This window comes from Drosophila miranda, chromosome 2 (assembly GCF_003369915.1).
Source record: "Drosophila miranda strain MSH22 chromosome 2, D.miranda_PacBio2.1, whole genome shotgun sequence".
Classification (NCBI taxonomy): Eukaryota; Metazoa; Arthropoda; class Insecta; order Diptera; family Drosophilidae; genus Drosophila; species Drosophila miranda.
The window spans coordinates 1,360,514-1,377,853 of record NC_046675.1 but is presented as its reverse complement, the minus strand read 5'-3'; the positions used below and the strand labels follow the sequence as shown (position 1 = coordinate 1,377,853).

General features: G+C 45.4%; 1 protein-coding gene across 2 annotated transcripts in view; it reads left to right on the top strand.

The window, feature by feature from the left end:
• Positions 1-661: 661 nt before the first annotated feature.
• LOC108156426 (5-hydroxytryptamine receptor 1) overlaps positions 662-17,340 on the top strand; it is a 53,634-nt gene continuing 36,955 nt past the window's right edge. The window contains exons 1-2 of one of the 2 annotated variants that reach the window (XM_033388309.1): positions 662-1,200; positions 16,794-16,825. The gene's annotated coding sequence lies outside the window, so the exon portion shown is untranslated. Of the gene's footprint in view, positions 1,493-16,793; positions 16,826-17,340 lie in introns of both variants that reach the window. The other variant, XM_017287879.2, reaches the window with a different exon arrangement.

The following is a 17,340-nucleotide window of genomic DNA, read 5'->3' as shown; positions in this document are numbered from 1 at the left end:
GTTCTCGCCTCTCTCTTTATGTCACTCTCATTCGATTTCCCCTGCTCTGACTAGCTCTTTCTGTAGGCCGTCTGCTTAACATTGATCTGTTAAGGCATAACATTTCAGCGTTGGCGCAATTTTCAAACTTGTCCACAGAACTTTTGCACTAATATTGTAATAAAAGGATACAAATAATCAAGAAATACATTTAAAAATGTAAAATTAAAGTTATACCCATCTAAAAATATTTACTCTCTTAAAAGGTTACATTGCTATACAAGTATCATGAAATTCCGCCCAAACTTGCTTTTTATCGCATGCTACAATACATGCTTCCCCAAGTGGCTGGCTGTGGCCTTAACAGTACTCTCTCTGCCAGTTGCAGCGCTCTGTAGCATTGCTTGGCTGAATTAACATTACCCCACTGTGCAGACAGTCAGAGAGCTCCACAGAGAGAGAGAGAGCGAGAGAATATCTGCTGTTGCAGCAGCGCTACTGTCCGAAACACCGACCCACTGACACACTGATAATGCTGATAACAGCGCGCAGCTGTGTGAGTATAGAGAGGAGAGAGATGGGCCACCCGGAGAGTCCACACTGTTAACAGATGCTGTTAGAGCACTGTTGGAGCGCTGGACAGGTACGAGGCCGATGCTCGGGCGCCGGGCTCGGTCTCGGTCTCGGTCTCGGTCTCCGTCTCTGTCTGCGTCTCCGCCTCTGTCGCCGTGTGGTGGGTGGGTCTTCGCTCGTCGTTTGTCGGCTATCGGCTCTCGGCAGTCGGTTGTAGGGGCGCTCGTCAGTCCCGCTTCCAGTTAAACATTTACCGTGCACGCATCAGGCCAGCGAACACCGAGCAGGCGGACGCGGACGGGACGACGACGACTGTGTGTGTGTGGCGCGCTTCATCGTTTTAGAATTTTGACTTTGCCCCGTACCCAGTGTAACGGTCAAACGAAATTGAAAACGGACAAAAATTAAACCCCAGCATCCGCATCGGCATCAGAATCGGACCCCCCCAAAAAGAGAGAGAAAATATAATTTTAAATAATTAGAATACGACCGTGCGTGAGAATTCCAGCAAAAAATAAATATCGTAAAAGTGAGAGTTGTTTTGAGGAAATATTTAAATGTTTGTGCTACTAGAATGAAAAATAAATGCCATTAGTGTGTGGAAAACAGCAAATATTTATATTTATTCCTCTACAAGTATACGTATACGTATGTATTTAAAAAATCAAGAAAAATCATTTGAATGGAAAAGTGCTTGAGCCGAAAATTGAAACTGTGGAACTAGAATTTTCCACCGGACAACAAAACTCATTGTCTGCTTCCATTTCCACCGCATATTTCCCAATATTCTGTGTGCTATTATTAAAATAATCAGTGCGACACTTGCCACCTGTTTGGCAGCTTTCTTGGAAAATACATTTCTATGCTAAAGACTTTCCGAACGAAAGCCGTGAAAGTGAGAGTGATTGAGAGCGGTGTTGTTGACCCCCGTTCGGCCCACGTAAGTCTTAAGCCCTATTATGGCTTTTAGATTAAGTAAACTTTCCAGTTTAACACCTTGATACCTTAACACCCATTCTGTGTGTGTGGGGGGGATCTCTGTGCTTATCGCCAAGTGTTTGTCGGAGATTTAAATATAGATTTATGGCAGGTATACCCAACCATAATCTGTAGGGCAATCAACGAATATGCTCCACTGATTGACCTAGACCAAGGAGAAATAAATAGTCGCAAGTGTCCGCTAAGTGGTGGGGGTAGAAGTGTTTACAGCTCTCGAGAGTTGTTTGTGGGTACTTTGTAGTGCAGTGTTTTTCGGTTTTTTGATTCGCAGCGATTGCCACTCGAAAAGCCTGTACCACAGGCATCACAGACAACACATGAGAGCTCTTTCATTAACCTGATTACCGCCTACCTGGGGAGGAGCCCCTTGGGGGGATGGCTAATCAAATTACAAAATCATATTTCGCTTGATTTAATAAATACCATACGAGATGCTTCAGTTGCAGGCAAAAGCACAGGCAAAGGCACAGGCATAGGCAGAGGCAGAGGCATCCGTTTTTATCTTCAAAGTTTTGTGGAAATTACCCCAGAGATGGGGCCCGGCTGTTGCTTAACTGCAAAACAACAGGCTTAATTGCCCAAAACCGAATAAAAACCCCAGCAGCAGGGGGGAGGTCGGCATGTGCCTGTTTTTGAAATCATTTCAGTTGCCAGGAACTGCTGCAATGGCGCGCATCCTTGAACATGAAAATGGAAACAGTGAAAAATGGATAAGCACGAGAGAAGAGCACTGCCAAAAGATGTGGGCACTTACACTAATTACAGTTTGCCGCTGGTTTAGGCCCGGAAAACGGCAGAGCACCGTGAGTCATCGTCTCCATCGTGGCAGCACATGTGTTGTCAGGGGATAGTGTTTGCGTTTGCCTGGGGAATTAGTGCCAAGATATTCCTTGTCCCGGCCATGTCTATGGTCTATGGTCTATGGTCTATGGTCTATGGCTTGGCACAGTTTGCCTGCCTGCTCTTTCATCTATTGTAAATTGACTCTCGACGATGGTGCCGCACAATGGGCGGCATGCGTAATGCCACGCTCCCTTTTCACATTGTGTTGCCGTGTCAAAGGATGTGGCATTGCTCACACACACCACATGGCGGCGGTAGACGGAGAGTCACACACAAACGAATCCGTCAAATCAAAGGCGACAAGCCGCAACAATAGAGCACGAAATGCCGGCAGGCATCACGGAAATATAAGCTCAAACTACGAGTATTGTTCCAGCCAACAATGGTCTTGGCTCTAGCTCTTTTCTAGCTTTCTAGTCTATTGCGTATACGCCACGTAAACGAGCCTCACCTTACCATTCGCTCCGCACCTTTTGCGGCCCATTGGCAGTGCTCTAAGCAGTTGTAAGCTTTTAATTAATTAATAATTAATCACTAGAGCAGTCCACAGTGGAGTCCATATCCATGGAGGCGACATCATCATTGCAGAAGAGCAGAAAGGTCAGCCAGGTTTTTGCCATTGGCTAGGGGATGGGCAATGCTGGTGCTTCTGCTGCTGCCCACGCTTATCGTAATGGCCAAAAAGTTCTAATCGAGGCAATTAACGTGGCCAAATTTAATTTCCGTCCCCGAGCGCTATCAGCATTCAAGACAGACAGCCAGCCAGCGCCCCAGTCGAGTGGAACAGACTAGAGCATTTGTTTTTTATATTACAAACTACAAAATATTGTATATGCCATGCCCCGCTGCCTTTCGGGAATCCGTCATGTAAGCCAATGGATTCCACAGTTGCATTTGGCTGTTGTGTTTGTTCTCTCGCCAATGTCGTCTTCCTTTTTGTTTGTTCTCTCGCCAAGTTCTTCTTGCTTTTTGTTTGTTCTCCCTCTGCTCCAGGTATGTAGGTCTTTCAGATATTGAAGATGGTTGGATTTGCTTAGCACAGCCTTTGTGGGGGCCTTTGAGGGAACCATTAAGCAAATTACTTATGTTAATTAGTTGCCTCTTGCCTAATGAGAAATCGCTGGGATTTGCCGTGTCTACCGTGATAAGTCAAAATTTACAAGTGGTGGAGGGGGTGGAGGGGTGGATAGGAGAAGTCGAAGTCCCTTCCTGATTATGCTGCACCTTCCGCCCTAAAATGTAGCTCTGTTGATTTATGATACAGCAGAATCCCAGCTTGAAAGTTAATTTCACATTTCCCTCAAGGGATACTGGCCATAGAATGAGAATTAAATTTCAGTTGCTATTCTCTAACTTCGACTTTGGTCCTTTGATTCATCAAATTTCATTTATGTGCCAGATGCGGTGGTGGCTCAAGATGCAACAGTTTGCTGTAAGGAAAAGCAGTTGCAAAATTGCATAAATAAATAAAAGGACTCAATAATTGGAAAGCCCGAGAAGACGAAGGCAGCTGCAGGAGCATCTCGAGACGTTTTCCTTTTGTGGCTGATGAACTCAATTTGGAACAGGAATTTCTGTAATTTAAGGGCTTAAACATACATTCTCCAACTGCTGGAATAGCTGTATGAGGAGACTCTCAAATCTCTCACTGAGCTTTGAAATTCCCAAGAGATTTCAAAGCGAATATACTCGTACTTTGATTAGGAACCGGAGAGATATGTATTCCAGTGATTTTACAGGAAACCTGTCTGCAGATTGTTCAGGAATTCCTGTTATACTTACGTATAACAGTAGGGTTGAATATTGAGTATCTCTTATCTTTAATGATATTCGAATGGTTCCTTCTTTACCGTGTTGTGCACGCTGTTCAGGTGAAAGGAAATCCTGTTAGATTATCTCTCATTACACATTTAACTTTCACTGGATATCGTTATCTGCTTTTACCCACATTAGCCAACCATAATGTTTATTTTACATTATTTCGTAGCGAGTCGCCGTTTAACTTTTCCATTCCAGGGAAAATCCTTTAATCAATTACATGCAATGCAGATGTTTTTGCTGAAAATTAAAATTAAAATGCTTTCCCCATAGATTTGTTAGCCTTAAGCTGTAAAACAATTAAAATATTAATATGCTTGCCGCAGTTTTCAGAACCATTCCGCTGGACATTGGCTGATGAGATCGCATGGGATCGAAGAATGCTGGCGGGAGATAATTGTATTAAAATCAACTCTCGTTGAACTGCCTGCGGCTGTGTGTGGCAACGGAGATTAATTACTGACTTTATTTGGCCTGTCCTCGGACCTGGTCCGAGTGCAGCTCCGAGTTCTGGAATTTATAATTTCCCATTGACACATAATCGATTTCTGGGGACGGGATGTGGATGTGCATTTCATGGAAAACTAATTAAGCAGCGCCTCGGAAAGAATTAATTCAAATTGCATTGCTCGGCCGACAATAAACTTCTGGGCACCATATATCTTAATTCTGTGCATAATTAATGCCTGCAATTAAGTGGGAAATTCGTTGCCTTTTTGGCTCCAGGCTCCTGGCTCCTCGCTCATGGCTCCTGGCTCCGAGTCCTTGTACCTTAGTACAATTGTCACGCACCCCAAAAACGCACACACCCACGCACCTCACCCCTTGCCGTGAGGGGTGAATGGGGGAGACGCACACAATCCACTTAACATGCTGGGAAATACCATTTGATCCTGCCATCCATCTACCCAAATGCCTGTCTGTCCCACGCATTGTGTATACGCAGCGTGTGCCAAACCAAAGGCGAGCACCGGCAGCCGTGTTCTTAGTTTCATTTCCGCACAACATGAACGATAGTCGATGGAATTCTCCATAATTTCAGGGCAAAAGTGACATCCAGAACATCCCTGACGCCCAATGGACTTTCCTTGCCTTCGGCTACATTGTGTCACGCGCATTATTGATAGCCCGGCTCAATCGTTTTGGCTTGAGTTTCAGTTTCAGTTTCAGTTACCGAGCCCCGGGAGATTCCAGCCTCTGGTCCTTCTGGATTCTCACAGCATCTGGGCAATTATGGTGCTGTTTATTAAAAGGACATAATTGCAAGTTGAAACCCTGGTAATCAGCGATGGTCTGATGGCCTGCTGTTGTCACTCTTCTCGTCAGAGATTTCCCATTTCCCGGCTGGCTGACCGGGCCTCTAAAAAGTTTTCACCCTCTTGACCCGGGGAAACTTGCATAAGAATTGTGGTCAGAAGTGGAAGAAGCAAATACGCCGGTCCGCTTTTCAATTATGATTAATGACCAGTAATTAAAGCCATGGAAAAACCTTGGCAGCTCAGCAAATTGATTAGAGACGGCCGCGTGAGTCACGCAATAAAGGTCCACTGGCTTAAGGACTGTCTGTCTGTCATCGGGTGGCACTCACACACGCGTTCAGGTCACAGACCCATTATCTTTTATTGGCACTTGATACGAGTATTGGCCTGGTCGAAGCCCCACAAATACTTAGGCATAAATCTGGACCAGAAATGCCCAAGTGTTTTGGCTTTTCATTAATTAAATTGTCGGACTCACCTTCTTCCTTCTATGTGTTTTGATAAGACCAAAACCGATAGCCGAGAACCGAAAACATGTTTCTGTTAAGTGCAGGCGGCTCTCGAGAGGGGGTGGGGGTCCTGGTCAAGTGGTTCGTGTCTTGTTCGTGTCTCGAGGGTGCATTATGTGTGGGCAATTATGTTTGCAGGAAGGCTGTGCTAGGACTAGTCCGTCGCTCCCTTCGCTCGAGTGGCAATCGTAGTCCATTAATCAAGGCCGATGTCTGGCAAGACAGCCGCGAGTGTTTGCCTACTCCACTTTCGAGATGGCTAATTGCATGCAGGGCCTACAGTCGACTGTACGACTGAAGCCCTAATTGTAGACATATTTCACCTCTCACCTGATTGCATGTTGCAGCAATAGTTCCGCGTCTTAATTGAATTGTTATTACGAAAAAAAAATTAACACTAGAAACGGCTCTAAGTCCAAATCGATTGCATTTTCACTCCCCCCATTCCCCATTCCCCGCTCCACCCATTAGCTGCAGCTTTTAATTGAATGTCTGGTGACTCGGGGCTCGCGGCGTTTTCAATTTCCTGAATAATTACCACAAAGCATTTCACTTCCATCTGTAGCTCTGAACTTGAACCGAGAGGAGGCACCCAATTGTTTGCATTTATTGTTTAATAATATTATTATTTTGTAAGCTGGAAACTGTTCGAGTAAACAAGAAAGCAATCAAGCGCCGAAAGCAATTAAAAGCTTTGCTCTTCCCCCTCTTACTCCTCTCGGGGCCACTTGTTCACACAAATTGTGCAGCCGGAGATCTGGACAGCCCCCCTCCAGACAGCAGACAGCAGACACCAGACCCTATTCCATCAGAGCTCTGTTCTGCTCTGCACTCATTATGGTTATGCGATAATCACCATCATCAAGAGGAGACGACTACGGGGGGTGGCAAAGAATCGGAGTAGTGTAATTGCAGCTGTTGCCACCAGGCGGCGATGGCGATGGAAATGCGAGTGGCAGCTGCAAGATATCCCAAAACAATGCGATTATACTCAATTCCATTAGGGTTAGTACCGTCTCCGGCTCCGGCTCCGTCTCTGCATCTGTCTCTGTCTAGGACGGCATATACGTAATACGCCCTTAATGCAACCCCTAACTAATTGGCTCTGTTAATTAAGTGACATTTGCACTGTGCTCCGAGCAAGAAGAACCGACACACAGTCTTTCTTATCGCCCGGAACGGAACGGAACCACCCCGAGGCGAAATCGATCAAGAATTGTGGGGACTGTCACTCAGCTTGAGGCAAAAGGCTTTCGCTTTCCACTAGAGTCATGGCCACACACGTACACCCGCAACGCATTCGATAAGGTTTCTTTTCCCTCCAAAGTGAACACAAGTCCGGGGGTATTTGCAGTATCACAGCAATACTCTTGCTCATCTCTCGCGGTGACTAACTTTTGCTGACCATTTGCCCAAAAATAGCCCCCCTCTCACACATGTGCGATACGCGACTAAGTAAATAAATTAAATTCAAATCTAAATTGATATAAACTATGCTGCTCATTGAGGCTGAACGAAAGAAAAGAAGGCCCGTGCTTATCGCTCGCCCACCCATTATCACCCCACCACCAACCCATAGCCCATAGCCCCATAGACCCATAGAGCGACCCATGGAACTCCATATAAGAGTAGTACATGGGCATGGAAAGCGGGGCGCCGCTGCCAGAAGGCGGCAAGCAAGTGGTGCGGCAGGGGCGTGGCCGGCACTTTATCGCTGCTTAATTACGTTACTGATAAGGCCACATTTTGGGGCCGAATCGAGTTGATTCTTTGTATTTCTTTTCCATTTTCTTGGCTATTCTTACCATATCAAAGTTGTGCGGGTTCTCTCTGCCTTTGTTTTGTTTGCTGGACAGCTCTTGGTTTTTTTTGGCGCCCGGCTCTTGGCTCTTGGCTCTCGGAACTGCTCAGCCGAGATTTTGTTAATAAAAATTAATGGCTCTGTGATTTGTTTGGCCTTAAGTGCAGAATTTCCTTATGTGTTTGATGTTTCCCCCAGACATCCCCCAGATTGTGTTTATATTGTTTGATTGTAATTTCCATGCCCTGACTAAAGGGAAAATAACACATTCGTGGTATCATAGGTGTGGCATTGGAATGGGAAGAGTATGGAAAGATTTCTTCAACTATGGCAGTATTGAAAGACAATTAAGTTTCAGTTACCAAGAAAGCTATCTTCTTCAGGAAAACTTCTCTCCTAAGAGCTCTTAGAGAGAAAAGCACTCTACAATGCATATCATATCTCATTTCTGTCCGTCTTTTTATTGCAATCATAACACTGCGTAAAATCTTTACTGATGTAGGTCGGGACTATCTTTCAATGTTTGCTTTGATAAGATATTTTATTCTTAAAATTTAGAAAACAATATATCAAGGGTGTGAAATATTCTCCTTCCCAAAGATGCTGTTCCCTCCTGCAAATCTTTCTCCTCCCCATATTGTACACACTTCAGCGGGAGCACGAAAAAGAGGCTAATGGGGATATTCAATTGCAGATATGCTGCTGCTCTTGGTATGCAGACAACGCCCACATCCGAAACTAATGTTCCGCTAATTATTTATTTAGGCGCTTTAATTACTTATTTATCGATGGCGTCCAGCATTGCGTATGCGTAATATCTACAATAAAATACCGACAAAACGCGCAAAAAAGGCGAACTGAAAGGCAAACAAACAGCCAAAGCGATTCATTTCGCGTTGCCACGCTGCCCCAGAGCCCATACCCCAGACCCGGACCCGGACAAAGAGTCAATGACATACTGCTAAAAATACACAAATAACTATTTATAAATATTTCATTTTAATTATAATTGATATCTATTTGGTATTTATGGGAGATGCAGGCCCGGCGTGAATGGAAAACCGTTCTGCTAAAAGGGAAAATGAATTATTTAAAAAGTATTTTTCAGGCCTGTGGGATGGGATGGATTGTTTACCGGGCGGCTGTCAGGGAAGCCATTAACCCATTCAATCATTTAATGGTTAAGGCGCACGAGTTCAAGTACAAAGTGTGAAAATATTTATTTGAACTCATAAAACAGTGATATTGTTGCCATTATTTGGCCATAACAGATTTTGTTTACAGCCGGCTGGCGATTCCCATTTTCCCATTAGCATTTTTTCCATTTTCTCCAAATGTTTGAATCGCAATCTGCAGGCCTGCTGCATTCAGTTCTCTCTCTGCCTCTCTATCTCCCAAATAAATGAACCGAAACTTGATAAGTTAATAAGTTTTACTGCGGTCCGGTCCGAATATTCATTCACTTTCGGTTTTGGCTCGGTGTTTGGGTGCGTGTGGGTTTGGCTTTATCATTCGGACATAATCTTTATGCATGGTCTGGCCCGAATATTTGTGGTATTTATTTCTTCAATTAATTTAAGCGCCAGCCCGACAAAAATAAACCGAGCCGAAGCCAAAGCCAAAGCGACCCAGAGATAAAGCCGATATCGACCGCCACCTGGTGACAGTGTCGCCCACATTCGAGCATTGTCTGTGCATATTGGATACGTGTATATATCCATTGATATCTATCCTCGATTCATATGAATACCCAAAACGTTGTGCATGATTGATGGAGCTCTCACAGAACACAGAGGAACCTTCTGCATTGCAGCTGATGGCATTTGCATATCCTCCTAGCTCCTAACTCCTAACTCTAGTTATGCAAATTGGCTTTATTTATTAATCGAATGCATTTTGTGGTCAGCATCGGCGCCAGCCCCAGCACAAGCCATGAATATGCAAACACGAATTTCCACTTTGTTCGGATTGGGAAAATATTTAATTTACTGCACTGTACCGGAAATGGATTTGATATGTTTTTCACCATAAAACAGTCTCGGGGGAAATGATTAAATTAAAGCTGGAAAACACTTCAGCATTAATTTAGTGGAAAACATACACATTCATATTTTCCGAATGGTTCTTGGCCGTTGAATAATCTCTTTTAAGTCTCTTATGATATCCATTCTTTTGATAGGGAATGAGGAATATAGTGCCCTGCTGTTTCCATAAACTCAAACGAGATTCTCTTTGGGCTTCGCTAGCCATTCTTCTCCTTTTTTTCTGTTCCTTGTGTGCCACATAAATCTCGTGGCGAATTTAGTTTCCGATTTGCATTCGGGTGCGTCCTCAGGTTGCCTCGCACATAATTCATGCAGCTCGACACTTGCCACAGCCACAGCCGCTCCTGCTGCCGCTCTTGCTCCTGCGTGTGGCAATAAATTTCGTGTTCTTTTTTTGGTATCCCACATTTTCAACACCATTTGTCCTCGACCTTGTTCTGGAAGCGGTTTTTGGCATCGATTTTGGGTATGGAAACCGCTTCGTCGCCAATTATGCCATTGGAATCTATTTATAGAAGGGAGTTCTGCGAGTGCGGAGGCAACTCCAATCACGCAAGTTGCATGCCACCACCTGCTGAAGGCTGCTTCATGCCACCTTGCTGCTTGAACTTCACATTCCTATGCAGAGCCACAGTGAGCCTTCTCTTTGCATTTTAATGGTTTTTATTGATTTTCAGCATTGTTTCATTCGCAATGGCAGTCGGTACTCTCAACTTTTCACTTTCCGCTTTCCACCTGCCACCAGCCTCAAGGGCTATACCTGCTGCTGCTGCTGTTGCTGCTGTTGCTGCGTCGCCCTCCCGCCTGACTGCTCGTTATGAGCATTCATGGCATCAATTGGCGCGTGCCACCGACCGAATGTTCCCTAAAAACCTTCGCCTGACCCCCACAGCTAGTCCGCCGACTGGCACCTGTTCTGTTGCACCTGCACTTGTGCCTGGCATTTACCTCGCGGCCGATGTCCTCGTTCTGAGCCTCCTTTCACCGTGCCACACACATCCATCCATCCATCCGCTCAGCCATCCCCCTATTTAGGAATCCGCGCAGTTAAACGTGCGCTTTATTCCGAATGCCCTATGCAAAATGCAGAATGTAGAATTGGGGTCTAATTGTCGAGTGTCATGAAGGGCACACAATGAAATTAGCTGGCAAATTGGAAGGTCTCTGGTGGAGCTCTGGATTCAGCTTCTGAGGGACTTTTGGAAAAATCCTATTTAAGCAGCTTTTTCTGGCCTTAAAGCTATGTAAGACGCACCTCAGCATATTGTGGCTTAACCCCTTTGAAAAATTCCTGGAAAAATCGTTGTCAATTTATTGATATCCCCGTTTAAGGTGCACATTTGGCTGGAATAAATCCCCGGATAATATTTCACAAGTTTCAGATATGCAAAGCCGGCTCCTGCTCCTGAAAGGCCTTCAGGATGTCGACCATTGCTGCCGAGAGATGACGATGGAGAGCGAGTACCCGTACCAGTATAAGCTGTAAGCCTCGAAGATGCCACTTTGCTCAGTTTTTTTTTGGTTCGTCATCTCTGTGCTCTGCTGTGTATGGGACCTCCCTTTCTGTGACTTGTTCTCTATCACCCTCTCTGTCATTCGCTTTTCGTTTTGGCTACATTTTCCTACTCCTTCTGCTGTTGCTACTCCGCTGCTGCTCCTGGGCGCTTCCGGTGAGCACGCCTCGCTTATCAGCGCATTTTCAGTTGCTTCTTGTTGCTGTATGTCTGGTCTTCACGCCCCCCACCGTACACCCCATCATTTTCGTACCCACCCATCCCATCCGCCGTTTCCCCGGGGCCAACTCGTTGCTTGTTTGCCTGTTTTGCATGTCAGGCGCTTGTTTGTTTTTTGCGCTCCTGTTTTCTTCGTCCTGTGTGCTCCTTCCGTTTTCAATTTCTTTTTACATGTTCGCGTTTTTGTGCCCTGCTCCTCCGCTTTTCTCGTTTTATTTTTGCATATATTTTGAGCAGGTCCTCCGTATGACATTTCTGCTGGCTCATGGATTCAAGGATTTGGTGGAAGGCGATGGGGAGGGGGACCTGCATCCATATATCTCACTCTACCGCTTTTTGTGTGCCAAGGATTTCACTACAGTATTGTGACCTGCCAGTTATTAATTTCTTAGCCTGAGATCATCTCGGCAGACCAGTCGTCGCCCTCGAAATTGATTTGCGACAAAGATGCAACAGACTGGACCTCAATTATGGTCCTTATTCATTTGTGGGACAGTCCCATACAAGCCTCTAATTGAAATCTAACTTAATTTATGGCCCCAGCTACACAAACATCACAAATATTTGGCCAGGAGGAGACTGTCCTGCTTTAATTGGAAATGCTTGGACAGAGCAGGACCTGGAACAGGCAGCAGGGAGTATGAGGTATGGGAGGGCCATCAAAGTCGACTTTAACGCATGACCTGCCAGATCAGAGCCACTGGAGCGGCAGTAATTCATAATAATACAAGTTATGTATACATTAAATCCAATAATTTATTGATTTTTCATATGAGAATTCACCACGAATCCGGACAATAGATGGGAATTGGAACGGGAATGACTTCCGCTTTGTTTGCCCCATATCTTCGATGTCAATAACAAAAATATGTGCGCCCAGAGTCCAAGGAACTTCATCATCGTCCCCATAATCATCGATGGGCGAAGACCGAATCAAAGACGAATGCGTGACCGACGCAAATGTTGTGATTGTGATTGGAATGAATAAAGGGAATCCAGGCCTCCATCAGACTCCATCACACGGCCATCTCCGAGGCCCACAGCTGAGTGATTGACATGACCGCAGGGGGCTCGGTCGGTCGGCAGCCAGGACATCGTCCTAATGGCCCATTGACAATTATAGCGCTACTAAATCTTGTCGAACGAGTGAGAGAGAGAGTGTTAGGGGGGGTCTTAGAAAACATGCCTTCCCTGTCATATGCACAAACATCGTGTCCTCCACCCAAAGCGGACTTCAACTTTAGTTTGCTTCTCTTTGTTTGTCTTTGATGGGGGATCGGGGTGCGGAGTGCGGGTTCCAGGGTCGTGGTCAGGGTGGAGGTGTAGGTGGAGGTGGAGGTGGAGGCTGGGGTCTTGAATCTTGCATATTATTCAATTAAAATCGCACTACTATTAAGCTTGTACGGACAACTGTCAGCCGCACGCACGCAATCAATGTCAACACGAACAGGGGCATACACACGAGTATAAACTGCAGATGAGGCAAAGGATACCCATACACAGACACAAACACACACACATACATACACACACACACACACACACGAGGCGGCTAACGGATGTGTGGGTGACTGCCACAGTTTTTGGTGGGTGAACGTTAATAGAACTTAGACTCGCATAAATGTCAGCTTCAAGATTGGATAACCCCGGGCCAAAAACTAAGTCTCTGCATATGCGTGTCTGAAGTGTTTGCCTCCAGGGGGGCGGGGGGACGATTCTCGACTCTCTCTCTGCCTCCGAAAAGCGTGGCAGCAACAAGGGAGATAAAATAGAAGCGCTGTGGCGACTAGAAGATACCCTACTACCCTACCCACTACTGGGGAAGAGACCTGCTAATCCATTTGCTGGAAGGAGAATACAACATGATTTGGTTTCTTTAGATCCTGCAACACTGCAACTCTTCCACAAAACGTGTATACCCTACCAGTACATGCGTTCTCCTCAAGTACCGGGCATAAAATTTGGACGAGCTGTGCCAGCTTTAAATTTATGTGCCACAGTGGAGCCTGCTTAGAGTGGAGCTGGAACTTGGGCTGCGCGAATGCCTCTAGTGGCCAGAGATCACTGTAGTTCAGGTTGGTTTTCTCCAGCGTCGTGTTCTCAAGCATCCCGAGCAAATTAAGACAGAGCAACACAACAGGGGAAACACTGCCACATGCCCCTTGTGGCTTGCTACTTCGGTGGCGTGGCGCCTCATCTGGTAGCACGACCTCGCTCAAAGTTTTCGTCTGTTCTGTGTGTGTGCCAGGAAAGTTACCCACCCAAATGGCAGGGTGGAGGTAAGCCTGAAAGAAGCACGAAAAACGAAAAAGAAAACTGTTGCCCGCAATGAACTTTTGCATAAGACGTTGAGAATAAGAGTGGAGGATGCGGCTCTGGGGCTGTCAGTGGCGTTAAGTGGCGCCCAGCCAAGACGCAGCATCAGCAGTTGCCGTTGCCGTTGCCGTTGCCGTTGCCGTTGCCGTTGCCATTGCCTGCCCCTATCTCTGCCCCATACCAATGCTCATTCCCATGCCCTCTCCTTTAGCCGGCCTGCTGAGGGGCAGATAGCGTGCAGAGACCTCTTGGAGAGTGGAGGAGCCACGGAGAGACCACTCCCGTTGCCTATCCCCCATGTAGCCTTATTTTTACGGCTATCGTTTCAATTTTTATGGCTTAAGTTGTTGTAAATTTAGTTGGAAGTAGAGCTGCGCTCTATCTTCCCCCTCCTCCTCCGCCGCTCTGGACACGCAGTTCGAAGGCTCCTCAGCATGGAATCGATATCCTCTCTAGCTGTCCGCCGTGACCCACTCCGGCTGCGTGTCGGGCTGCCTTGGCTGTCCTATTAGCCGTCAAGCGGAAAATTTAATACTGTTTATTTACACAATTTTCCAGTTAGCCCCGGCATCAGAGCTACCTAACGCCGGTCTCTCGTTCTCTGCGTCTGTCTGGTACTGTTTTTTTTTCTAGGTCTGGTCTTTGGTTTGTTTTGGAACGTTGCGTAATGTTTCTTCCCTTTCGCCTTAAATAACTCTGTCTCCCGCTGTGGCTGTGGCTGTGGCACATTCACACTTTGTGTGAAAAATACGAGTTAACAGTACATTTGGCGTAGTATTTATGAGCCGAACCGCCACACCCACAGCTACCAGAGCCACCGCCTCCACTTCCGCCAAGGTCCTGTGTGCCGTGCTGGGCTGTCCTGTGCGTGGCATACGATTACGCATTGCGTATTTTATTCAATTTGCAGCGGCAACACCTGGAAACTCCTGGAAACACCTTCGGAATAACCTTCTTAGCCCCCACGATAAGGCTTCGATTATTCTTCAATCATCGCCTCCCCTGATGATGGGAGAACCGAAAAGGGCCCGAAATCTGATCAGATATTCCCCTTGAACGGGGGAAAATTAACCAAAGGTTTCCCCCTTTGGATAAAGAGATTACAATTTGATAAAATTTTCCGGTATTCCTTGGAAACGAAACATATGTCTGCTACCTGAAAGTGTAGTAGGATTTTCTTGGAATACCGGTACCCTTTTGTGTCGAAAAAAACCATATGAAGCAGAGATTTCCCTGGTCTCTAAGATATGAAAAATGTTCCCATTTCGCCAGGCCGACCAATTCATTCATAAATTATTACAAACGGATGATATGGTTAAAAAAATAAAATGATTTACTTGGATATCAGGCCAAAAGATAGCATATCCAAAAATAGTTGAAGAAGTTCAGACAGTCAGTAAATATTGCTATCATTTTGCGGGCAACTGGTTTTAGAAAGTATTTCTGCACGTATTTCTCTTTAATGGGTTAAAGCCGGGGCCTTTTATTGCTATTTCATTTATTTATTTGCTATCGCATCGCCTTTCGTGCTCACTGCGTTTATTCCAGCAATTTTGTCTGGGGCATGAATAATAGACGACTCTGCCGCTTCGGCACAAGCGATGCGATTGCGATGTGCACCACGAATGCAAATGCAAAAGTGGAAAAAAGAACGGAGGAAGGCGGAAGCTAAGCTGCAAGTCTGTTCTGCCTACGGGGGCAGAAATTGTTGGGGTACTCGTGGGTACCTCGTGGAGATCGGGGGTAAACTAATTGAATAGATGGTAATGTTTATTGTATAAATTATAGTTGAATCGCTATGGAATCCACTGATTTTTGATTCATTGGTTTTTGAGAGACTCATAGATAAAGCTTTTACCTACCTATTTTTCCAAATTCATTACGATTTAACAGAAGGTTCAGATGTTGTGGAATCTATGATTTTAAAGAGACTCATAGAATTGGATAATTATTACGAAAAAAGTGAAAATACTGTGAGATCTACCAGAAAGTGGATATATTTTTAAAGATCATATGGCACCAGTCGTGGATCTGTAGATGATCTGTATACTCAAACCTGGGTCTCAAAAGAACTGGGCAAATGGAGAAGATATTGAAAAAAGAGAAAGAATGCAAGAGATTCCTTTTTTTACCAAAATTTACCATCTCTCTTCTTTCGACACTTTCCACGGTATCTCTTGGGTCGCAATCTCGCAAATATATATTATTCCTACTTGTTGTTCCATACAATTTATGCGAAATCACGTATGCCAGGGCATAAAAAATCAAGCACAAATACTATAAATAATGCAACAGCCGAAATGCAATGCTATGCGATTGTGGGATCCACACAGAGGATAGAGGAGACACACTAAGAGTTCTCTCTCTCTCTTTCTCTCTGACTGGATGTTTAAAATAAACATTGAATTTGGAGGAAGCAGGCGACCAGGCAGGGGAGAAGCAGGATGGGACTACTGGGAACATATAGTATCTATAGCTGCTTTTCCCATTTTCCCACCCATGTCCATGTCATTGACTGCTGTCAGCCGAAGGCTCTTTGCTGCCAGACTGAGGCGGAGACAGAGATGGAGAAACGGCGCACTTTGACCCATTTCTATGTGAACCCTGCACAGGCGCTAATCTTTTTTATGTTCAGTACCATCCTGGGTCGCTGAGATTCAATATAAGATATTTTTCAATGGCGCACAAGAGTGGGAGTAGTGCGGGAGGCCCTTCAATTTCATTCAACATTTCGGCTGTCATTTGGTCCTGAGTGGCACTTCGAGTTGGCTTTATTGGGTTCATCAGCTGTCGGCATATGTGTGGGTTTATTTCGATAGTCATAGGAAACGAGTCCCAAACTTCACTTCGATACTTTCTAATAATCCCATGATCGAACGCCATTTTAACCAGTCTTTTTATTCTCCATCTCTTTGCAGACCACACTACATATACGAGAGGGAGCCACAAGGTGAGTCCGGGCGTCTGTGAATTTGACTATGGCGGCATTTGGGACTTGAGAGCTCGGGACCTCAAAGGCACATTCCACTCGAGCGGAGCGCAAGAAAAATTTGACTCTAGATTAGGCCATAAAAATACGCATTAAGCTGTCTGGAAGAGATAACTTCATATGAATTTATTGACATTTCGGTTGGTCAGTCTCGGTCCCACTCGTCGAGCCCCTCTCGTCGAGTCCCACTTGTTTGCCCCCAGAACGATTCATTCGCTCGTCCGGTCAACAGAGCATGAAAAGGCCAACATCCGTTGTGGCTAATGTGCCTGTGGGCAAGAGCAGAAGGGTCCTTTGTGTGAATGCGGCGAATGAGAAATACATAAATAAATTAGTTACGTGCCTGCCAGAACAGAGCCCCGACCCCCTCCATCCATACACCATTTGCTATCCACTTTCTTGTTTGAAATACGAATATGAAGGGGAAATATGTTTTGTTTTTTCCGGAAAAGTACTGTCTCACCTTGAGGGACAGT